This window comes from Muntiacus reevesi, chromosome 1, assembly GCF_963930625.1.
Source record: "Muntiacus reevesi chromosome 1, mMunRee1.1, whole genome shotgun sequence".
Classification (NCBI taxonomy): Eukaryota; Metazoa; Chordata; class Mammalia; order Artiodactyla; family Cervidae; genus Muntiacus; species Muntiacus reevesi.
Window position 1 is genome coordinate 83,831,992 of NC_089249.1, and position 24,872 is coordinate 83,856,863.

Here is a 24,872-nt window from a genome sequence, read left to right on the forward strand (position 1 = left end):
TGCATGGAACAGGGTGTTTCTTTCACTGGTATGTGAAAGTTTCTAAATAGCTGAAAACATTCAGTGAGTGAGGTAAGGATTGTTGAAATCAGACTACAGAATGCAGAGGAAAAGACATTGATATCTTTGCAAGGAAGCAATGAAGTCAGCAACGTGAGCACTTCTGACAACCCTGCAAATCAAGATTGAATCCTTCCAGAACTGTAAGCAAGTTCAACCCTCAAGAAAAAGGAAGGACTAGCAATGACTTCAAGCACAGTTTTATACACTGGGGACTCATAAGTGTAGTACAGAATTCCTATTTTCCTCAGTGAGATTCCTCCAATATCGCTTAAGCATATTTCATTTTGTTTCCCACACTGGCAAGTGTTGTTAATATACATCATTGACTCTGCTTTCACCTTCAGTAAGGCTCACTAATTTTTTTTTTTTAGGCTTACTAACTTTTTAAAAATGTATTTATTTATTTTTGGCTGCCCTGTATTCGTTGCTTTGTGTGGGTTCTCTCCAGTTGGAGTGTGCAGGCTTCTCATTGCGGGGGCTTCTCCTGTTTCAGAGCACAGTCTAGGTGCTTGGGCTTCAGTAGTGGCGGCTCACAGGCTTGGTAACGGTGGCTGGGGGGCTTACTTGCTCTGCGGCATATGGACTCTTCCGAGACCAGGGATCGGACCTGTGTCCCCTCCACTGGCAGGCAGATTCCTATGCACTGTACCCCCAGGGAAGTCAAGCAAGGCCCACTGCTTTGATGTATTTTTATCCTCCGTTTAAATATATTTTCTCAGAAACAAGTCAATAGACTTTCTCTCACTCTGGGGAGAAGAGACAAGCTAGGCCTCTCAAAATTTAAAGGTGTCACTTCTCTTAAGGAAGGTAATAATCAGTTCCATAAATGTAAAATTAAAACATGAAGAATTTCTGGGGAAAATACTCTACTGTTTATGCTTCCATGTGGTATTTATATAAGGAAAACTTTGTTGCTAAATTTGTGACAAGGAAAAAAAAGATTTAACTGTAGATTGAGTAAATGGTCTTGATTACTTGGAACAGCAACCATGAAGGAATGAAATTGATAACAGAGTATTCTGAATACTTTTAAACAATTTAAATAATTTACATACTGGCCTTCAAAATGTTTAGTCATTTTTTTTTTTTTTCATGGAAGCGACTCAGAAAAATGACATTGTTTTTCTCCTTTTGGTCTAACACCAACTCTATGTGTATTTTCAGATTATCTTATAAAGGTGTAGAAAATAATGGTGGTATAATATTTTCGTATTTAAGTCTTTGGTTTGTTTAGGTTGAAAATCTGAATTACATTGGACTCCCTTAGTGTGCTATACTGGTTGTACTGCTCAGATAAGCCAACATAGCCAATGAGTATTTCAACTTTTAGAAATTTAAATCTATGTCTTCAAGTATGTTGAATACACTAATACCTTTAAAGGGGAATGAATCGTTACAACTCTAGACACCAGCATACTCAGTCATTCCCCCTACAATATTTGGCATATATATTTAGGTGTCCTATAATATGTGATTCCATATATACCAATATATGATTTCAACATTTTCGTGTTCCAACATGTGTCTGCTTAAATGACAGATTTGTGATCCAAGTTAGCTTTAATCCTTTGACTATATTGAGTTGATTTAATGAATGAATCGTCTTTCGTTGCCTGCAAGTCTGTTCTCTCTTTGTCCTTCCTGCTTGCCCTAATTTCCTGGTAGACTGGCTGACAGCAGAAATACCGCTTTAGTTGGGGAATGCTGTTGTTGTTCACAAATATGTCTATATCTTGTTCGTATGTGGCCGATGCTGAGCATATTACTACGTGTCCCCTTGACGAAAGCTCGGTGCAATGGTTTGTTGTTTTTAGTGCTCTGACATTTCAGAATCATAACCTTAATGTTGTAAAGTTTTGGAGCATTAGTCATCTTCACCAGATCAACCAGTCCAGACTAGCTGTTTGATGGCTTTCAGCTTATCTATGTATCAAGGGTTCTTAGGAGAACTGGGCTTGATTCCTGGGTGGGGAAGATCCCCTGGAGAAGGAAATGGCAAGCCACTCCAGAAGTCTGGCCTGGAGAATCCCTTGGACAGAGGAACCTGGCAGGCTACAGTCGATGGCGTCACAAGAGTCAGACACAACTTAGTGACTAAACCATCACCTTAGATTTCCTTAATCAACAGAAATTGATAAGAGGACAGACTAGAAACTCAGGTAAGGCTTCATTGGGATCCCTGCTGCAGCAAAACAAGTAACAGTTTCCCTTGTTTGCCATGGGGCAGGGGAAGGGTGGTGTGCTTGTTTCTTACACAGAATGAGGATAGGGGTCGGGGTAGGGGTCAGGCTATAGGACTGGCTCAGGTGGTTCGCCTATGTGTTTCCTGGTGTTGTGTGCAGGGGAAATTGCAGTACCCGGCGCTTTTCTGGGTTCCCTGTTTTTGGCACCTCCTCTTCAGAGATGACAGTTGGGATTTTGGTCTTTTTGTATCTTGTTGTCCACAATTTCCACCAACAGGCATACATGCAGTTATTTTTTGTCCCCTGTTGTTTCTTTGTATTCTGTTGCTGGAGAAGACATTTGGATCTCAAGGACACAGCAGTGAGTGGTGGCCTGAAGCAAGATCTTTGTTGCCTGTGCAAGAATTGAACCAGGGTAGCCTGTGTGAAAAGCAGGAATCCTAGCCACCAGTCCATCAAGAGCTAGGGCTAGGAGCAAAGTTGGCCTGACTAGTGCCTTCACTGAAAAATGAATTTCTTAAAGCAACAAAAGCTGTAAAGACAGGTACAGAGTTTATTATTAGAGCCACAGCACAAGTCGGACAGCACACAGATACACAGTTTATTTAAGACAGAAGCAAGGCAGAGATATACACTCAGAGGGAAAGGGTGTGTGTGTCCTCCTTAATGAGAAGGAGTGCATCAGAGTGGTGATTCAAATCACTTACGTAGGACATTTCTTCCGGGTCTTTGTTTACCTTTGGATGAGTTCTCATTTCTTTTTCCACACCTGACCTGTCCTTGGGCTGTTCCTGACTTGCATGTGCATCTTTTTGCCAAGAAGGATTGTAGCGCAGAGGCCTGGTGGAGGTTACCACCACCTATTAAGGGGTAGTTCTGTCTACCTCCTTTTTGACCCAGAGAAAAGCTTTGTAAGTATGGATAGTCTGCAAAGATCTCCTTGACCTCAAAAATACGAAATAGCTGGTCTCTTTATTTTCTGTCCAAGCGGTGCTCAGCTCTTCCTTGCTCCTACTCATATCCTTATCTTAAAGAAGCTTTAAAAAAAAAATTGTATTAGGTACATGGGATATTTAGTTGCAGCATGAAAACTGTTAGTTGTCCCAGACGGGATCTAGTTCCTTGACCAGGGATCCAACTCCGGCCCCAGGCATTGGGAAGTGTGGAATCTTAGCCAGTGGACAACTAGGGAAGCCCCTGTCCTTAGTCTGGAGTATCTGTTCACAGGAGAGAGATTCTAGCTGCTCAGCGTGGGGCTCATGGAATTTCTTCCTCAGCAAAGTGTACCAGGTCCCAGCCTGTCTCAATCAGACAGAGGATACAGACAGATGTTAAAATCTGTTCAGAGTCAAAACCACACCTGAAGCTGGAAACAAAATGAATGAAATTTTTGATGAATTTCAAAAATTCGTGACACAATTTTCACGAATGGAACTGAGTTCAAGGCCAGTCGCGACGGTTAATGCGTTTTACTAGACATAGGCACAACACTACATGACAAAGACAACTGGATTTGAAGGGAACCGGTGTCCCCTGGACTGCTAAATATTCTGTTCTCCCCATGGAACGCCGTTATTTGAAAAAAGGTGCACAGGCTTCAGCCGACCGCCAGAACGGTGCTGGGCAGGACAAAAGGCAGGCAGGCAGCCGAGAGAGCCGGGTCCCAACACGTAGAGGCTGGGAGAACAGGAGCGGGAGTCACTTCCCCCAGAGGGCGCCCGCCGGCCGGTCGGCCGCGCCGGACGGCGTGGGAGGACGGAGGCGGGGACTAGGGCGGGGCGGCGGCTGGAGGGAAGCGCGGGTTCCCGTTGACGTCACGGATGGGGGCATGTCGTATGTAGATATCTGAGCGCAGGGGCTGCTGGTCCGTGATCTGGTGCTTAAACTCCATGTGATCTCCCGTGGCGTGGAGAGAATCCAGGACTTTTTGCTCGAAAGTGCGTGGATGCGCTGTGTGGAAGGTCGACGAAGGGTCAGGGATGCGGGGAGTAAAGTGAGCGTGTGTGTAAAGTGGAGGGCGCGTGAGGTTGAGGTGGGGCGGCAGGCTAGCAACTCATACTTACCTGGCAGGGGAGATACCATGATCACGAAGGTGGTTTTCCCAGGGCGAGGCTTATCCATTGCACTCCGGATGTGCTGACCCCTGCGATTTCCCCAAATGTGGGAAACTCGACTGCATAATTTGTGGTAGTGGGGGACTGCGTTCGCGCTTTCCCCTGGTATCTTGTTTGTCTAAAGTCAGAATAAAGCTCGATTAGTAGCTAGTAATATGCCACTTTCACTTTTAGTAAGTTGTATTTGTATATTAACCGTAGTTTTTTTTTTTTTTTGGAAACTCAAGTTCCGGATGATTTTTTCCTGGGAGTTGTATGTTTTTTTTCTAGAACTGGTTGTTAGATTGTCTTTAGATATAAGAAGATATCAACAATGTTTTGAAATTCCGACGTTTAGCTTTTTATTCAGTTTTTCACCATTACTGAAAACCTGTGGCTTTATGCAGGCGGATTGTAGAATAATCTTGTTGACACGGTAAGTTTCAGTAGTTGTTCTCCATCATCGTCACGTTACTAAAATTAACGTGTGTTTAGTCGGTGATGGTATTAAACTGTGTCAGTTTATCTATTGTCACATTTTCTTCTAATTTAATTGTCTTCTTGCATTAGGGTTTTTTCCTAGTGGACCAGTTCTATGCGTCAGGTGGCCAAACTATTGAAGCTTTAGCCTCAGTTCTTCCAACAAATGTTCAGGACTGATTTTCTTTAGCATTTATTAGTTTGATCTCTTGTAATCGGGAGAGTGGTGATTTTTTTTTTTTTTTAGTACAATTTTTTCTTTTTTGGCTACGGGTATTCCTGATGGTTGTCCTGTTCTAATGCTGCGAGCGACTTTGTGCACGTACTCACTTGGTAATATGACATGATGTTGCTGTGGTTTAATCGCTAAGTCATTCCCGACTCTACGTTATTTTCCAGGAGATAAGTACTTCTTCATATACATCCTCTGAACTTTACCTTCTGGTTTCCATTTTGATTGCACTCTCCGTGTCACCTTGGCGTTTACACAGTTTGAGTTTTTAAAACGTGTATCCTAGAAGCACCCTGGTATGTTCTTAATAACAGAGACTTGAAATGGATTAGATTCAACAGTTTTTGCTGGGTGAGCCCACGCTTGTGAGGTCCTAATGGAGAAGTGGAAGAGAAGCGGTTGATGGTTGTTGGACTTGATGATGGGCACACAGCTGCTTAGTCGCTTTGGTCGTGTCCAACTCTGGGGGAATCTATGGACTGTAGCCTACCAGGCTCCTCTGTCCATGGAATTCTCCAGGTAAGAGTACTCGAGTGGGTTGCCATGTCCTCCTCCAGAGGATCTTCCCGACCCAGGGATCGAACAGATTCTTTACCACTGAGCCACTAGGGCAGACATTCTAAAAGAGATGGGAATACCATACCACCTGACCTGCCTCTTGAGAAACCTGTATGCAGGGCAGGAAGCAACAGTTAGATCTGAACATGGAACAACAGACTGGTTCCAAATAGGAAAAGTACGTCAAGGCTGTATATTGTCACCCTGCTTATTTAACTTATATGCAGAGTACATCATGAGAAACGCTGGGCTGGAAGAAGCACAAGCTGGAATCAAGGTTGCCGGGAGAAGTATCAATAACCTCAGATATGCAGATGACATCACCCTTATGGCAGAAAGTGAAGAGGAATTAAAGCCTCTTGATGAAAGTGAAAGAGGAGAGTGAAAAAGTTGGCTTAAAGCTTAACATTCAAAAAACTAAGATCATGGCATCTGGTCCCATCACCTCATGGGAAATAGATGGGGAGACAGTGGGAACAGTGTCAGACTTTATTTTGGGGGCTCCAAAATCACTGCAGATGGTGACTGCAGTCATGAAATTAAAAGACGCTTACTCCTTGGAAGGAAAGTTATTACCAACCTAGACAACATGTTAAAAAGCAGAGACATTACTTTGTCAACAAAGGTCTGTCTAGTCAAGGCTATGGTTTTTCCAGTAGTCATGTATGGATGTGAGAGTTGGACTATAAAGAAAGCTGAGCGCCGAAGAATTGATGCTTTTGAACTGTGGTGTTGGAGGAGACTCTTGAGAGTCCCTTGGACTGCAAGGAGATCCAACCAGTCCATCCTAAAGCAAATCAGTCCTGGGTGTTCACTGGAAGGACTAATGTTGAAGCTGAAATTCTAATACTTTGGCCACCTGATTCGAAGAACTGACTCATTTGAAAAGACCCTGATGCTGGGAAAGATTGAGGGCAGGAGGAGAAGGGGACAACAGAGGACGAGATGATTGGATGGTATCACCAACTCAATGGACATGAGCTTGGGGAAACTCCGGGAGTTGGTGATGGACAGGGAAGCCTGGCATGCTGCGGTTCATGGGGTCGCAAAGAGTCGGACAACTGAGTGACTGAAGTGAACTGAACTGAACTGAAGGCAATGAGTCTAATCTAGTGACATTATTATACTATGACTGTAGGTGGAAGTCCTGGATTATTTTCAGTGGTTTTAAAATTAAGGTTTAGGCAGGAACATTATGATATCTAAATAATTTGAACATTGTTTTCCATATTTACAAATGACCTGGAAGGATTTTTTTTTTTAACTTTATTAACAAGTGCTACTGAGACTGATCTGGGCCTGCTGAATTCACTTTCAGCATAGTGACCTCACAGCACCAGGAGAAGATAGGGCTCAGTATCCTGTTCTTTGGCTATGTTCCAACGCTTCAACTACATGCTACTCCAAAACATGCCAATTTGGCCTAAGAATTATTTTAAGCTAAAGGCATTTGGAAAACAGCAAGTACATTTTTATCACCAGAGACAGAAAGTCAAGGCCCAGAGAAATCCACACAAACAGATTTTGTTAACTCATATCTTCCTTTAGTCTTCCCATATATTTAACTTTTCCATCATGACCTCTCTTTGTTCAACCTTGTATATAAATACTTAGGTCTAGTCAGTTCTTTGGGTTTTCACTTTCCTATTGGAGCTCCCATGGACATGTGACAATCAGTATGTTTTCCTCCTGTTAGTCTGTCTTATGTCAATCTAATTCTCAGGCCCAGCTGGAGACCACAAGAGGCTTAAGGTGAAGTTTGCCTCTCCTGCAGACTCTCCTAGGACCACAAAAGAAAGGATTAGCAAAAAGCTATCTAAAAGGGACAAGAGGGCACTTGGTGTAGGCTTGGTAGACCTAATAGGAAATGTTAGAATTCCCAGAATCAGATGGGTGGAAGGATGTCTGTCTTAGGACAAAGGTTGCTAGGGGAGACCCAGAGAGACAAGCTGTCATGTAACTGGGGACCAGTGACTAAATTTCTCCTTTGAATCTGTCTCTTTCCTCCCCTTTCCTATTCTTCCTCCCAGTTCTGCCCTTCTTTCTTCTGAGTCTTCCTTTCCATTTCTTCCCCGCCTGTCATTAGGATGAACCCAGGGCCTGGGACTTAGTCCCACAAATATCTCTATGTGTTTGGGTTTTTAATCTTTCTTCTACCAAAAACCTCCCTTGATGATCTGCTGAAACCTGCACAGCCTTCTTAGATCAATAAATTTTAATGCATAGAATCAAATACAGTTGTCTCTGGGGGCTTCCACAGCATCATAGAAAGAATGAGCAGGAAGACTGAGCTTACACAATCGACCTCCCTTGCTTAGACCCAAGATGACCCTAGAGTTGGGGTGGTGCAAAATAAAAGATCATGGGTTCTGCCAGCCTCAGAGGAATTAAAACTACTGTACATCACTATTTTTACTACCAAAACAGAAAAAGTAGTGGTTCCTGGAACTCCCTCATGGTCACTGTAGGGAGCAGTACAGCCCTGAAACTGCGGCTACTAATCCAAAGAAAACCAAATAAAATGCACTGGATGCTGGGCTATGCTCAAGACTTTAAAATTAGAAGTTTTGCACGCTACAAACTGAGCTAGCAGGATGATGAAGAGCCATGAACTTTCCTCCCTACCAGCTTGGGATCACTTGCCCAAATGTAAAATGGCTTGGTGAAGACCGAAGGCAAACTCCGAGAGCTGCTAATGAGGAAATAGGTCTGTAATAAGTGTAATGGATTCCCTCCTCCCCAGGGCTCATCAGCATAAGTCACAAACCAGGCCTACGACCATGCTACTTCTGAGCTCAAGGAGAGACCCAGCTAGTGGGTAGAAACTACTGCTCAGAGGTGGGGTCGGGTTGAGGGAGCAACTTCACCCTTCTCCCGGTCTTGTAGAAAGGCCTCTCCCTGCTCATTTCTACCCAGATGGAACCTCAGACATCCAAAACGAAAGGATCTTATCCAATTCATCCCAAGAATGTCCCACTGAGATTTAACAGATCCACCTCCTTAGTCCTGTTATTGGAATTTTCTGACACTCCATGACAATTGTGAGTACTTTTCTCCAAGGTCTTCATTCACAATGGAGAGTTCACGAAGCACCAAATGCACTTTTCTGTGTCTCAGCACCCCCCCACCCCGGCATCTTCCACCTCTTCTGTGGGGGCTGTTGGGGAAATAAGAAATCCTGACTCAAAGGAACACGCATATTGATAAACAGAGTATTAGCTAAGTTTATTACTGAGGGGGAAAAGTCAGAGTTCCTGCTTGCAGGTAGCCCACACAAGACTACAAAACTATTGTGGACTTCCAGCTCTATTAATGTGGGATTAAAGCTACAGTTGTCATCATCCTATCTTTAGTAAACAGTCAGCATTACTCCAGGAATGATACTAGGCCTTCTCTGACCGTGCATCTACTTGACAGTACGCCGGGTTAGTAACATTTAACACCCCTCGGCAAGGAGGGCGGAGAGGCATCGCGCCGCCGATTCCCAGCCGCAGAGGGCTGGGGCGGAGTCGGAGTACCCCTGGGGGAGCGTTTTCAACCCTCCTGGGGTGAGCCGGAGGTGTGCACCCTCTCCGCGCTTAGAGTTTTGGACTCCTCAGAGAGTGATGGTCTTTAGCCAACCATTTCAGAGAGGAACATCAGTCATTCCAATTCGAGAGCATACAACAGTAAACAATCGTGGCCGACAGAAAGAAGGCAGGGAGATGGTAATCAAAGCGATCTAACGAAAATGGGCATTTCCCGTTTCTTCTGGCCTTTCCCCTCAATGGCCAGAGCGCTAGCACGCGCACTCTCTCTCCCTCCCCGGGCTGCCTGCGCTCCCACCCGCTTTCTTCTCCTCTTCAGCTTTCCCTGGTCGACCCTCCCCTCCTCTCAGGACGGACGACCTGGGACTGCGGCTGAGTCGCAGTCCACGGTGGGAAGCTCGCTTGGGTCCCAGTGCGCACATGTCCAAAGTCGGGACTTTTGCCTTGTTCTTAATCTGCTCCGGGAACAAAAGCGCCTCCGGCTTGGAGAAACCTTTTCCGCCTTCCGTTTCCGGAGTTCCTCTTAGGTCCAAAAGCTTCAAGCACAGACTGAAATTCTTGGTTGCCCTAGGACCTTGGGGGTGGTGTGCCTCCTTCGCCCGGCACTTATGAGTGCCTACTAGGTGCGATGGACATGAGTTTGAGTAGGCTCCGGGAGTTGGTTTTGGACAGGGAAGCCTGGCGTGCTGCAGCCCATGGGGTCGCAGAGTTGGACATGACTGAGCGACTGAACTGAACTGAACTACTAGGTGCGAGGCCCTGCCCTGGAGGACCCGCTGCATCGCGAGCAATTCCGAGGTGCCTGTGGGTCGGAATCCACAGCTGGAGGCACAGGGCGTGGGCAGCGCAGTGGGGGCGCAGCCGGTTCGTGTCCTTGGCACGGAGTGGTAACGTGGACGCCCTCAGCCCGGGAGGCTGCGGTAGTCACCTGGTGCAGGGCGGGTGTTGAGGTGCCGAGGAGCCGGTGGGAAGGCTGTGGATCTGGCCTTCGGCTGTCAGAGCCCCTTAGCTGACTCCCAGAAGTTCTATCGATTACCAAACGTGACCAGCGACACCAGCTCTGGGCTTCAGGGTCTCGCGCACAACTCGGGTTTCTGAAGTATGGGAATGTGAAGATAGTCCCGGCGAGAGGCTGAAAAGCAATTTCTGGGATCAGGACACAAATTTAGAGGGTTAGACTCCTGTGTCTCTGTGGCGCAATCGGTTAGCGCGTTCGGCTGTTAACCGAAAGGTTGGTGGTTCGAGCCCACCCAGGGACGTACCATTTTACTTGCTCAAAGTCCTTTCTTACAACTTCAGGTTATCTCATAGTTCTGGAGGCTGCAAAGTCCAAGGTCAGGGTCCGGGACCGATATAGTTCTTGTTGAGGGTCTTCTTACCCGAGGCTTGCGGAAGGCCTGTACACTGAGCGTCTCTTCTGTTTTTATAAGGACCTAATCCCAGAATGATTAGTGAAGGCTCCACCCTCCGGAACTCATCTAAACCTAACTACCTGCCAACGGCTCCACCTCCTAATACTGTTACAATGAGGAGATAGTGCTTCAACATATGAACTTGGGAGGGACGTCAATATTCAGTGCAAAATAGGTGGTAACATAGACATTCCTCAAGTGTCTAAAATACCTTCATAGTGACTTAATTGCACAGACTTAATACTCACATGAGTGGGAGAGAAGTTGTCCTGTGTAGTTCTTTTATTTTTTCTTCCTGGAGAGATTGTGTGTGTGTGTGTGTGTGTGTGTGTGTACACAGAAAAATCAAGGAATTATAGAACGGGACATATATTGAGAAAATTCTCACCTCCACTACTCATTCCCAAAGGCCAAACAAATACCAACTTGATGGTTATCAATAAACAAATTTATTTTTAACAAAACTAAAATTTTATTTTTAATAAAGTCAACAGCATGACTTTATGATTTTTATAACAAAATAGTCACCTACTTTATAAATATATATATTAAAAACCTTGGGCAAGCCAGGCTATATTCACCTGCTGTAACTCAAACTTAACTAAAGGATGCTGAAGCCACAAGGCTAGCCATGAACCCACAGTCACAGCCTTTCCTCTGCAATCTTGGGCAAATAACAATTTCTATGACTTCTTAAAGCATCGGAATCTAGAAATTCCACAAAATTTTCTTTTGCTTCTTTCTCCCCTTGTTTGCTTGTCTGATTTGAGCTAGAAGCGCACAGATAATTAATTTAACAAACAAAAATGAAAGGAAAAAGTCTAAAACCACTACATTTTGAAATTTCAGTTGCACTACCAGCATTTTTGTGGAAAAGAGAATCTAGCTATGGTATGAAAAGCAGCCAGTTAAAAGTATACTTGCATACATATCTCCACTCCAGATATACAGGTCTAAAAATGACAAACAAATATTCTCAAGTAAATGAAAGAATTCAGGAAATAAAAAACCTTTTTTGAAAAACTTTTTTGAAAATGCAGCTAATGAGATGCTTTCACAATTAAAAATCTCAGGACTAGAACTACACAACACAAAGCATAAACCCAGTGGAAACCATTAACATTAACAATAATGAATCAATATTAGTTCATCAGTTGTAACAAATGTACCACACCAACAGGGGAAGCAGTGCGGGTGAAGGAGAGAGAACACATGGGACTATTTATTTTTAATCTCAAGAATGGAAAGACCGTATTTGCTGGGTATTATGCATTTGTTCCTCCGTATATATTCTCATCATTAGCCACCCTATCGCACACCCCAGAAAGAGTCTTCTTGAACTGTGCAGAAAGACTCCTCTGCCCACTGCTTCTTGTTGGCTACAGCCAATGGGATGTACTGACTGGGAATGGGGAGGGTGGGAGGAATATGAAGTCAGGGTCATTGTTTCCTGCAGGATGGCAGTAGTTGTGTTCTTTGCCACTCCCCAGGACAGTTACTGTTCGGTGGCACTATACTATAGTTACAGCCGTACCTACAACTATTGCTTTCCCAGGTTCTAGAAACAGCTCTCTCCCCTTGGCCAATCAGGCCTAGTAACTGCTCTTCACTATAGCTAGCCCTCAAAATGTTGCACCATCTATTTAGTGACTGCATCCCCTTCTTAGAGCCCAAGAATCCTGAGTTGGGAGGTCCCAGGAAACCCTCTTACTCCTCAGCAGGTCTGGGTTTCAGAGGGTTTCAGGGAATATGCCACAAAGTTATTTGAGAGCTCACTGCATCTGTTCAGCTCATTAGCAGAAGAACAATTACAACTTTCTTCCTTCAGAAAATACCTGTAATAAAACTTCTACTGTCTTGTAGGGAAAATTTTTTTCTGAGAATGACGTAAAACTCAAAATCCCTAGGGAAAGAAAAAAAGACCCAATACCTTTACATACATAAAAAGTTTAAGAATTTGTTTAGCAAAAAAGGGCTTCCCTGATAGCTCAGTTGGTAAAGAATCTGCCTGCAATGCAGGAGATCCCAATTTGATTCCTGGGTCAGGAAGATCCCCTGGAGAAGGGAAAGAATACCAACTTCAGTATTCTGGCCTGGAGAATTCTATGGACTGAGTTGGACAGGTCTGAGTCACTTTCACATGTACATATGTAGTAAAAAAAAAAAAAAAAAAAAAAAGGTAAATGAAGCACTCAACATCTGGCAAAGTCAAGGCCTGGGTGATTCAGCCTGTAAAGATACAAGTCACTTTTATCATTATTGTCATTATTTTTAATTTTTGACTTTGCTTGGTCCTTGCTGCACAGGCTTTTCTCTAGTTGAGGTGCACGGCCTTCTCATTGCAATGACAAGCCACTTTTAGATTCAGATGGTTTATTACTTACATATACAGCAAAAGGAAGAGTAGTTGAGGGTATAGACTTCACGAGTCCTCATCTCCAACATCCAAAGGGATGTCACTGAAACAAAAAGGGTCAGTGACTGCAATGCAAGTTATGGGATACCCTGTTATTGAGGAGTTAATTCTAGACTGCAGCTAAGAGTTTTACAGTCTGCAGCTGTCCTCAGAGAAGGAGTGAGAAGGTAAGCAGAATGCCTTAAGTGTGATTAGAAGTTGCAAGGCAATGAAAAACTGTCCCAGGGTAGACAGGGAGGAGAATGGAAACTCTCTCCTGGTTGCTCTTCACAAGCCTCCCGTCCTCTCCTGTTTGGGGACAATCACAAGGTGCTTTGCCTTGTGGTAAGTTTCACAATAGTTTCATTTAAAGGTCTTCGCTTCTGTGGCCTGTGCAAATACATAGAAGGTCACCGGGGTGCCACAGCAGAACTGTTCCTCTACAATATTCAAAAGACAACAAATTGGTAAAATACTTGAAACATTACAACATATGAAAAGCTTTTTCATTTAGTATTTATTTTTAGCAAGCTTATATATGCACATAGTTTAGAAAGTCAAACACTTAAAAACCTGGTAATGAAAACTGACAGTCCCCTGAACCTCTCCGCCATTTCCTGCTCCCTAGAAGTAACTACTTTAAATTCTTTTAATCAGTGATTGGTTATTCATCTGTTTCTATAAATAAATATTGTTAATTTTTGATTTTCTAGTTTTAGGCACTTTATCTCTCCTTTACATACTCCCACTAAACTGACCACTACACACACATATACATTTTTCACTTTTCCATTTTCCCAATTGTAATGGTTAATTTTTATGTGTCAATCTGGCTAAGCCATGGTACCCAGATACTGGGGTCAAATATTAATCCAGATGTTCCTTTGAAGGTATTTTTTAGATGAGATTAACATTTAAGTCAGTAGACTGAGTAAAGCAGATTACCCTTCAAAATGTGAGTAGGCCTCATCCAATCCATTGAAGGCTCTAAGAGAAAAAGACTTAGATCCCCAAAGAAAGGCAGAATTCTGCCTCTAGACTGTTTTCAGATTAGAGTTACAACATCAATTCTTCCCTGGGTTTCCAGCCTGTTGGCCTACCCTGAAGAGTTTTAGATTTACCACCCACCCTCCACAATAACATCTCTATATACAAACTAAATTTCTATATACATATGTGTGTATCTTCTATTAGTTCTGTTTCTCTGGGAAACCCTAATATATCAATATGCTTATGTCATAATTTTGAGAGATTAATGATTATCATTTTTACTATACAAACTAGTAACAGAATTTAATGTTATCGCTTTCTGAATATATTTTTCCCTTGGCAGTAACAATTATGTTACTTTTCCATTTGCTTAATTTTCCATGTATTTATCATTGAATTATAACCAACTTCTGTAAGTCTTCTCTCAAGAGCTTTCTCATTCTTTTCTACAGCTATATTTAATTGTGTGGTTGTATTGCCATTCATTTAGTCACCCCCAAACTGATGGACCTTTGGAGAGTTCCCAGGTTTTTAGTTAAAAAAAAGTGTTTCTTGAATAACTTTGTACACAATTTCACACTTGTATAGCTATATTGTAGGATAAAGTTCTAAATGTGGATTGCTGAAGTAAAAAAAAAGTTTGTGAAAATTTTTTATATTGTTCAAAAAGCACCCTGTAGAACTGTACCAATTCACTCTCTTGTTAATGTTTATTCACTCTCCAACATATTAAACTTCAAAAAATTTACCATTTCTTATGACTGAAATGTTATTTCAACTTAGTTTTAAATTGCACTACTCTTGTTAACAGCAAGGTTGAATGTTAATTATCTTCTCATAGGGGCAATAGCCTTTTTTTTTTTTTTAGATAGAGAATTTTAATTAAATTGGCATAGTTTATAAAACCAAAAAGATAAAGTGGAATTTGTCAGTGTATTTTCAATTCTTGCCTTAACAGGCTAATGAACACAACTTCAAACACATCTGAATCCTCCTCTGTTCTATGAGACAGTGACGGGACCTTTTCAGTATTTAAATATATTAATATAACCAGTTATAGAAATCTAAATATAAAACCAATCTCTTATAGGGTTTGAGAAGGAATGCACCATCTCCCTAAGAAGTTTAATATTCCTTATTCAAATTCAATCATCTCTTTAGAATGGGAAAAGTGATAGTACTTGTTGAACCGGAATTACTATCAAAATTAAAAAAGCTGACCATATTTGTTTAGCCACAAACCAATCTTATTTAAATCAGGACTGTCCAACAGAATTATTCCATCAGCCATTCATGATCTGAATTTTAGTGTGTGAGATCAATTTAAATATGGTACACATAAAAAGTCATGAGACACTTCTGTTTCAATAAATAAGGGCAGTGGCCAACTATTACTCATTGGTAGCTTTTTTGAGATAAGCTATCAAGTCCTCCCTCTCTCCCTTCTTCTTAATGCCAGCAAAGATCATCTTTGTTCCAGGGATGTACTTCTTGGGATTCTCCAAGTACTCCATCAGCGTCTCCTCTCCCCAGGTGATACCTTTGTTCTTGTTGGCATCTGTGTAAGAGAATCCAGCAGCCTGACCCGTCTTTCATCCAAACAGACCATGGAGGTTTGGCCCAGTCTTGTGCTTGCCTCCCTTTTCCACAGTATGGCGCTGGGCACACTTCTGAACAAAAATCTTCTTGCCCTTCTCAACATCACCCATTTTTAAATCGTTCTTTCTCTGGGCGCGACCAAGAAGTTCCCGCTCGCAAGCCGAACGCCCCACTTTCTCGGGGCAATAGCCTTTTATATTTTCTATTCTTTATATGTTTGAAATTTTTATTGGGTTATCTGTTTATTTCTTGTTGGCTTATAGTTCTGTAAATATTAGGGAAATTAGTCTTTTGTACATGATGTGTGTTCTAAGAATGTAGATTTCCAGCATGGTATGATAAATTTGGTGCAGCCACAGAAAGGGAGGAGAAACAGAAGAGGAGGTTATTATACTCTCAGGTCCCAGAGTGGGGTCACCGCTGGCAAGCACAGGGCCACGCAGAAGCACAGTGGGCAGGGTGTTCAGTTGAACAAGTGGAGAGCAGTGAGAGCCAGGGCCTTTGCACTGTAGCCTTCACTGGGGTCCTGAGTGGGGTCTAAGGAAAGCAACCCAAGATGGAGAAAGAGAGGAAGGAAGGAGGAAGAGGGAGCAGCAGGGAGACAGAGAAGTGGAGGGAGGAGGGGAAAGTTAGAGTCCCGGTTGGGTCGTTTTTCAAGGGGTTTCAGTTGTTTTTGTGTGTGCATTCACAAGGGGCCTGTGAGAAGGATGTTGATACACCAAAGAATTAACTCAAAATGGAGGGTTTTTAACACAATATGAGTTGCAAATACTTCCCCAAATTGTCATTTGTCTTTCGACTTTTCTTACGGAGATTCCATTCATTTATATAGTGAAATTAATCAATATTTTCTCTCAGGACTGAGTTTGTGTCATAGTTAGAACAGCCTTTTCCACACACACCCCAAGAAAACAAAATAATTGTTTCATATTTCTATAAGAATTTTATATTCCTTTTCATTTTTATTTTAAATCTTTGATCAATTTGGAATTTACTTTTATGTAAAGGATATCACTGGGCTTCCCTGGTGTGGCTCAGCGGTAAAGACTCTGCCTGTAATGCAGGAGATGCAGGAGACGTGGTTTCGATCCCTGGGTTAGGAAGATCCCCTAGAGGGAGCCACGGCAACCAACTCCAGTATTCTTCCCTGGAGAATTCCATGGACAGAGGAGCCTGGCAGGCTACAATCCATGCAGTCTCAAAAAGTCTGACAAGACTAAGCGACTGAACACACAAAGGTTATGATTTATTGACCATTATTTTTTTCTCAGACAGCTACCTAGTTATTAAAAAATTGCTCATTAGAATTAATGATTCGAGTCCCTCTTTCTATTATGTTACATTTCTTTATATATTTTGGTCTATTTTTGGACTTTATGCTGTCCTATTGATTGCTGTTTCATTCATACAAGATATTTTACCACTTTAATCATTATAATTTATGGTATTTTAATATTTCATAGGGTTAGTCCGTCCTTATTCCTCTTTCTAAAAAAGAATTTCCCTGACAGTTACTGCTTGTTATTTTTCCATTTAAACTTTTTGATTATATGTTATCCAGCTTGAATTTTTAAAAAATTTCTTGATATTTTAATGAAAACTGTTAAATTCAGACACCAGGTTAAGGAGAGGTGTTATCTTTCTGATGTTGAGTATCCTACCCAAGAACATGGTACATCTTGGTTGATAGGAAAGGAAGTTGCTCTAACACATCTGTTCCTGAACTTGAGCATTTATCCAAATCACCTGGTGAGTCTGTCTGTTGGGCTCACCTCAAGAGTTTCTGAATCTGTAGGTCTGAGGTAGGGCTTGAGTATTTGCATTTCTCAAAAGTTTCCAGGGGATTTTGGTGATGCTTATCTTGACACAATACCTTGAGAATAACTAGCTACTGTATTGATGATTTTGGAGATGGTTCCATAAATAATGGAGTCTAAACATTTACAAACTTTAAAAAAAAAAAAAAAGTAGGACTGGTCAATGATCCTTCCGGAGAAGTGGGAAGATCTGTCTGATGAATTAAGAGGGAATGTCCGCACTGTGGTGGAGAAGCCTGACGACTGGTGCCAAACTCCGCTTCCACTCACCTTGAAAACGGACTTTACTCACACCACCCATCCCAACAGTGAATGGGAGATTTAGCAGGGACAACGTAAACAACCTCGGGCCTTCCGGGTAGAGCAAAGTTCGATCCATAGTTAACTCAAAATGACCGATCAATAGCCAATTCAAAAAGCTTGCGTGCAGCGTTCCAGAGAGGCCGGATATATTCACCCAATGACAGTACTGCAATCTCCCCGCCTGCCCCGCTCCAGGCCTTCATCCTTGCTCCTTCCGATCCTTTCCCCCTTTCTTTGCTCTTCCGCGTCCCTCCTCCTCAGCTTTTCCCGGGCCCTCTCCTCTTTTTCTTTTGGAGATCAGTCCTTTGAGGCTGATGGACGTTTCAAAACCAAGAAAGCAAAAGCACGTTGCTTAGCACCTAACGGCGAACTTTTCAACTACCGAAGAAGGCACTTCAACACCTCACCCAAAATTTCCCACTGACTAAAAGAGAACGAAAGTGTTTCCGTTTGGTCAGGTCCTAAGTCAGTGAGTCCCCAACTTTTTGACACCAGGAAGTAGGTTCGTGGAAGACGGCTTTTCCACAGCTGGGGTGGGGGTGAGGGTGAGGGTGAGGGGGGGGTGCGGGGTGCGGGGATGGTGTTCGGGAGGTAATACGAAGGATGGGGGGCGATGGGGAACAGCAGGTGAGGCTCACTTCCGGCACACAACAAAGGGGGAGCTCCGCGGGCCCCGGTTTCGGTCCTCGGAGGAACCTGGGGCCAGGAAGCCGTGGATCAGGGACCCCTGGTCTCAACCTGAGATGCTGGAATCCGTAGCCCAGAGTCCTCTTTTTGCTGAAATTTGGGCAAATAGAGGCGATTTCTGGAATAGTTTACTGAAGTTTAAAACAGCAGTGACCACAATAGTTATTTAGAAGCTGCTGGTTCAGTTGGCAACGAATAAAGATGTAATAAAAACCGAAGGTGGGGGAAAGCAAAATCTCATATCGCCCAACGTGGGGCTTGAACCCACGACCCTGAGATTAAGAGTCTCATGCTCTACCGACTGAGCTAGCCGGGCGCCAGTGCAAAGCACGTTTCCTACAGAAGTGTAGTTTCTTTCAAAGGCCTACCTGCATGGTCAAAGATATACGCAACTTAATTTGAAAGAATCCTCGGGCTCTAGGATTTTATAAATGTACTAGAAGCCTTTGCCACCAAAAAACTCGAGGCTTCGATAGTGACGGGACTGCGCGAGGCCAGGGGGGCTTGCCGAGGACCCAGGAATCACGAATCCTGAAACCCCGACGTTTCTTCAGATTCCTTTTAGACCGGTTTTGAGACCTTTTGGTTAGCAAATTCCTTTGATAACCCGGTGTCTGGGACCCGGAATACTGAAGGAGAGGCGACAAAGCGCAAGGGAACGGGGATGACAAGCGCAAACTGCCGCAGGGACTAGGAGGGGAGCGGGAACCTGCTCTCCCGAAACCTCCTGCTTCCTTCCGGGTCCGAAACCCTTTTCCCCGTTCAGCCATTTAGGACCAGGGGGTGAGGTGGAGGTGAAGCTGACGGACGCGTCTCGGGAAAATAAGTCCAATTCACTATTCATTTGGGGCACGATTTTGTTTTTAAATACTAAACTTCGTGTGACCTGAGTAAAAGACCATATTCATTACGTGTAAAAACCCCACTGAGATTTCAAGTCGGATGGAATTCAGAACCTCAGGCTTGGGGGCCCAGGGAGATTTCACTCCACTCTCCGAAACGTTCGTTTCTCCAACTTCTCGAAGAAGTGCTGAGTTCCGGAGTCACCCGCGAAAAGCTGTCTTCTCTGCTCAGGTGAAGGCAGGCTTTTCTCGCAGCTCCGAGGCGCTTCACACCGCCCTGAAAGCGCCTCTGCCCGGGCTGGTCAGATTCGCCTAGGTCGATGAGCCGCAGAGTGAGCTCCGCGAGGTGAGACAGTTATTCGTCTAATTCATAGACTGCATATTCTGCGATGCAGTCTTGAGTAAAAGTGGATTACAAACCTTTTTTTTAGTCGCTAAAAGTTCCCGGAAAAACAAGGACTGCTGACGCGATTTACAACCACCTGCCGTGACTCGGATTCGAACCGAGGTTGCTGCGGCCACAACGCAGAGTACTAACCACTATACGATCACGGCGTGCTACCTTCGCGGCGGCGCAGTGCGGCTGGATTTAATATCCTTTGAAACAGGGTTATCTTACTGTAGCTTTCTTTGCCTAGTTGGCGCTATTCGCACATAAACCCAAATGTTTCCACTCACAACTTCGAAGCCAGGTCTGACACCCGAATCTGGGTCCCAGAATCCCACGGTGCCTGCACCAACATCACCCCCTCTGCTGGACGGCGGCGCACTGTCGAGATCTGAGAGGTCTGTCGCCTGCAGCCAGGGGACCGCGTCCCCAGTCGCCTTCCTCAAACCACATCTCTCTTTCCCCTCCAAATATTCAAGGCGTTCGGCCTATTTAAACCTCCACCTGGTACCCTGGAGCTGATGTTTGTTTCCTGAATGTTAGAACCGAAAGAGAAGCGGAGTTGGTGAGTTGCGAAAGGCTTTGAGGTCCCTTTATTTTTTTCTTGCTTCCCTCACCGTTCCTCGGCGCCCGCTCTCAGAAACTAAGGACTCTTGGGCTGACTCTTCAGTAAATCTAAGCCGTCTCGGAGTATTCAGAAAAACAGATCAAATCATAGTCCTTTACGGACATTACCTAAAGGCCCCCCAAAGGACAATTATCGTAAACAGGTGCGAAGCAAGAGGCCAAACCCAGCAAATAGGCTTGGCTTGGTAGCTGCAAGAAACCTGGAGCTTCACTCTCGCTAGAAACTCCCTGAAGGATTAGACTTTGAGGACAAATGGGTGGTCAAAAGATCTTTCTCCCTCCGTTTGGCCTGATAAAAGTGAAACGCTCTGCGTTGGCCGGGAATCGAACCCGGGTCAACTGCTTGGAAGGCAGCTATGCTCACCACTATACCACCAACGCACACAGGAAACTAAGCTGGTTTATTTCCCTATGACGAGTTGATTATTTTGGTCTGACTTTCATGTTTAGGGATTTATGTTGAGAAATATTCAACATAAAGTCAAAGGACGAAAAGAAAAAGAAGACCTCTAGGATTTCTTCTGTGAGTATATTAAAAATTTTTTAGTAGTTTTTTAGTTGTTTCAGAGGTTTAAGGAAAATCGATTTAGCTTATCTATTGTCTTTTGAACCGTGCCTCTGAAATCCAGCGGACAAGTTCAGGCCTTAATGTGGGTGTTATCTCTGTACACATATTGTTAAGCGTTTGAGACTGCTTCCTCAGCACAAATGCATAGAGGTAAAGTTGCCATTGAAAAGCTACATTTTTAAGATTTGGATACATATTGCCAAATTGCTGTGTGGCGTAACCTCACCCAAAGTGTATTACCAAATTACATCAGCCAATTAGATATCATCTTCCTTTTCATTTTTCAAAAGTGTAACATAAAAATTTGGAGTCTCATTTTAACTTGTATTTACTGTACTACTACTGTAGTTGACCATTTTTCATAAACTTTACTAATTATTTGTATTAGTTTTGAGAACTAAATCATACACTTGGTTGACTTTTTCTATTGGGTATTTGTATTTTATGTATATTACTGACATGCTAGTTTGCCATTTGTCTTTTAATATTATTTATAGGATTTCAGATGGGCAGTTTTCTGTTTTTATGTAGTTTTAACTGTCAGTTTTGATTTTTGTTTGTTTTTATCTTGTAAAAGTCTTCTCCAGCCCAATAAGATAATTATCCACTATTTTTAATTGTTTCAGTTCTTATATTTAATTATTTAATCCATCTAATATATGAAATGGTAATTCCACTTCTATGAATTTATCAGAAAGCAGTATCCAAGGATAGACAATGATATATTCACACAGATGTTCATTAAAGTGTTATTTGTAAAGCCAAAATTTTAAGGACAAAAACCTGAAAGTTCAGAAACACAATTGATCAAATTCATTTTGATGAAAACCCACGAGCTTGTAAAAAAAAATACGTTTATATTGTACATTGCTGGTGGGAGTATAAATTGATAGGACCTCGAAGGAGGGCATATTGGCACTACCCATCCACAAAAGCACATATCTTTTGAACCAGCATTTCAGTTCTTGGACATTTATTTTACACATGTACAAAATGACTGGAGAAGGAAATGGCAACTCACTCCAGTATTCTTGCGTGGAGAATTCCTTGGACAGAGGAGCCTGTTAGGCCTCAGTCCATGGGGACGCAAGAGTCAGACACGACTTAGCGACTAAACAATGACGACAAAATGACATGTAGAAGATTATTTTCATGGCGGCCAGGGATTAGAATAACATCCTAAGTGTCATCAATAGGAAACTGGTTCCATTAATTATGGAGTATCAATACAATGGAATACTATGTACCATACAAAAGAATGAGGAAGGTCTTCATGTGTAATCTGGAACTATTTTTTTAAATATATGTTAAGTGAAAAAGGCAAAGTTCAGAAAAGTGTACATGGATTGCTATCATATGTGTAAGACAGAGAAATGTATTTAGATATATATATGTATGAATGTATTTGAATTTAGAATAAATTTATATTTTATATATATATAGTATACTTACAGTATAATTACAAAACGTACTATTGACTGCCTTATTAGAAGAAAACTAGAAGGCAGAGGTGAAAATTAGGTTTGATAGTTATGCCCTTTTGCATATTTGAATCCTAAACCATGTGACTATATTACCTTTACAGAAATTAAATAATTAAATTAAAAGAAAATATTATTTTGCTTAAGTATATTTATTTCCACTGAAAAGTGTTAGAAATATATTAACTTTAAAAATAGTTTGTAATAAAACAGTATGTAGAGCCTTATTCCATTTTGTATTTTAAAAACGGGTAGAATTCTAAGCCATTTTTTATGTTCTGTATTTCCTGTTTCAGCTAAGGTCACCCATGTGGGAACCGAGTAGAAGAAACGAAGTTAATCATTAAAAAGTATTTAGGAGAGAAAACAAACACTTCCCTGACCGGGAATCGAACCCGGGCCGCGGCGGTGAGAGCGCCGAATCCTAACCACTAGACCACCAGGGACGATAGCGAGTCATTCCGAATACGAATATATGAGGCTAAGGCAGTGTGTGTCTCTGTGTACTCACTCTGTGACGTGTGTTCTTTCAGCTATCTAGATTTTGAGATTCTTGACTACTGGGCTCTCACCCCGCCGAAACTACTTTTTCCTCGTAGAAAACGCTCTTTTTTTCTTGAAGTAGAAAATCCTGAAAAGAACGCTCCAGCTTGGCTCCCAAAGCTAAGTGAGGATCGTATGCACACGATCGCAGTTTCCAAAATTAAAGACAACTGTCCGGAGAAAAGATCTAAAGACTAACTAAAGACTCTCAGCTTCCCGTGTTTGCAGTATTTCCTGAATTGCGATCAGCGGAAAAGTAAAAGCCCCTAGCTGGGTTCTCCCAGGAATTTTTCCTTAAGGAATATAGAGATCCTATAGCAGTTTTTTTTTAAATCGCTTGTGAATTTAGGCCAAACTTTGTAAACCAAAGCGAACATTACAGACAAGTAAAAGTGATTCAGCCTATGGGTGGTTGGTTGTCAGCAGGATCTGAGCATAATTAGCTTGTGGGAGACTAAGAGAAGACTTTTGGAGCTTCAAAAATTTCAAATATGAAGACGGAAGAGAGGGAGAGAGGAGAAAGAAAAGAAAACTGGAGTGAATACCTAGACTGAAGGAATCTTAAAAACCATACCCCTCAATGTATGTAAATTCGCTTTATAGGAGACAGAAAACAAATATGACAAAATGTTAACGAATCTTGGTGAAGGGTAATTGAAATTGTATTATTTTAAATTTTTGTACGTTTGGTATTTTTCAAAATAAAAATTTGAGAAAACCAAAAATGAAAGAGACAATCAAGTCTCCTCTCAGACATTTTTTGGTCACTGTGATTAATTCTCTGCACATAAGTTCAAATAAAGTTTAAAAAGCAACCCCCACGATTTAAGATCAGAAAACACTTTTGATAATAAGTGAAAAAGAGAACTAAAAAATTGAAGCAAAAATCAGCAGGGCCTGATAGAAAAAATGAATGGTAGGATGCCAAATGTTTATGGGGAGTTTATTGCTTCGTTTTGCTTTCAAAGTATCCATATTAAAGAGCTGTGTAAGGAAAGTGTCAATCCTCCAGTCATCCAATCCACACTTTCCTAGGGAGAAGAGTAAATAAACACTAGAGATTTATTTTCACAAAACCCAAGTAATCCTGGTGTCACAAGTCACCAAGGAACCCAACAAAGCCCACTTTCTTTTACTCCATCTCTGTTCCCACTGGGCAGCTACCTGTATTCAAATGCTGGGAAAAAAAAAATCAAATCCTCAGAGCAACATTTTGGGATTGTATCCAGGGTGGGTACAAGGCAATCCATTTTATTTTTCTATGTCACAAAGGAAATCAGCCTCCTTATGTTTTGGTCAACAGTCTACTTTCATCAGTTATTCTGCCACCTGCTGGTAATTTTCAGTAACATGAAAAATTGGGAAGTACTGCAGTATTCGCTCTTGCTTGGAGCAAGCCTCCTTTCTCAACCTCAAAGCATCAGGAGAAATCTCATCATTCAGAACAGGATTAAGCCTCCTCCTAAAGATGAATGAGGGGGAGTACAATTCATTTACTTCATTCCATGTTCTATTTTCTTTTTTCCTTTTTGCAAACATTTACAGATTATGTGCCAGAGTAGGTACCGAAGATACAAAAAATATACATAAAGAGCTCACAATCTAGAGGAAAATCAAATAAGCAAGTGAATAAAAGAGAATGGATCGGAGGAGATTGAGCGAATGTACTTTCCTCTGTTCTCCCTGCTAATACCACTAAAAACCCTGGACATTTCATATAGGACAAACATACGAGACTCTGAAAAATAGAAAGCAGCAGACTAGCAAGGGGCCTCAGGGCCCAAGGAACCACAGTGATGACTACCCTGGGTTTTCTTAGTGTCTCATATACCCCAGACTTGGAGCTGAAGAAGCTGGCAACCTGGAAATGCAATGGATGCAGCCAAATAAAACCAAACCAAACCAAAACAATAACAACAAAAGCCTGCTCTCTCTAGTCACAAGACTGGGAAAGAGGTAGCCTAGCAAAATAAAAAAACTCTTAGATAATAACTGCTCTATTCCATCCAAATACCACAGAAAGAACTGTGGCCCACGTCAACCCACACCAGCAAAGACGGAATGGGATACCCAGATTTCCATTC

General features: G+C 42.3%; 6 non-coding genes and 1 pseudogene across 6 annotated transcripts; 2 read left to right on the forward strand and 5 right to left on the reverse strand.

Annotated features, from left to right (window-relative positions):
- The first annotated feature begins 4,301 nt into the window (after positions 1–4,301).
- Positions 4,302–4,465, forward strand: LOC136156513 (U1 spliceosomal RNA). Its single transcript, XR_010661054.1, has one exon. It is a non-coding gene; the product is annotated as a U1 spliceosomal RNA (small nuclear RNA).
- Positions 4,466–10,321: 5,856 nt separating this feature from the next.
- TRNAN-GUU (transfer RNA asparagine (anticodon GUU)) lies at positions 10,322–10,395 on the forward strand. The gene has a single exon. It is a non-coding gene; the product is annotated as a tRNA-Asn (tRNA).
- A 4,895-nt stretch (positions 10,396–15,290) lies between these two features.
- LOC136162507 (cytochrome c pseudogene) lies at positions 15,291–15,648 on the reverse strand (annotated as a pseudogene).
- Positions 15,649–18,582: 2,934 nt separating this feature from the next.
- On the reverse strand, positions 18,583–18,655 carry TRNAK-CUU (transfer RNA lysine (anticodon CUU)). The gene has a single exon. It is a non-coding gene; the product is annotated as a tRNA-Lys (tRNA).
- Positions 18,656–19,664: 1,009 nt separating this feature from the next.
- On the reverse strand, positions 19,665–19,736 carry TRNAH-GUG (transfer RNA histidin (anticodon GUG)). Its single transcript has one exon. It is a non-coding gene; the product is annotated as a tRNA-His (tRNA).
- Positions 19,737–20,505: 769 nt separating this feature from the next.
- Positions 20,506–20,577, reverse strand: TRNAG-UCC (transfer RNA glycine (anticodon UCC)). Its single transcript has one exon. It is a non-coding gene; the product is annotated as a tRNA-Gly (tRNA).
- Positions 20,578–22,619: 2,042 nt separating this feature from the next.
- On the reverse strand, positions 22,620–22,691 carry TRNAE-CUC (transfer RNA glutamic acid (anticodon CUC)). The gene has a single exon. It is a non-coding gene; the product is annotated as a tRNA-Glu (tRNA).
- Positions 22,692–24,872: the final 2,181 nt, after the last annotated feature.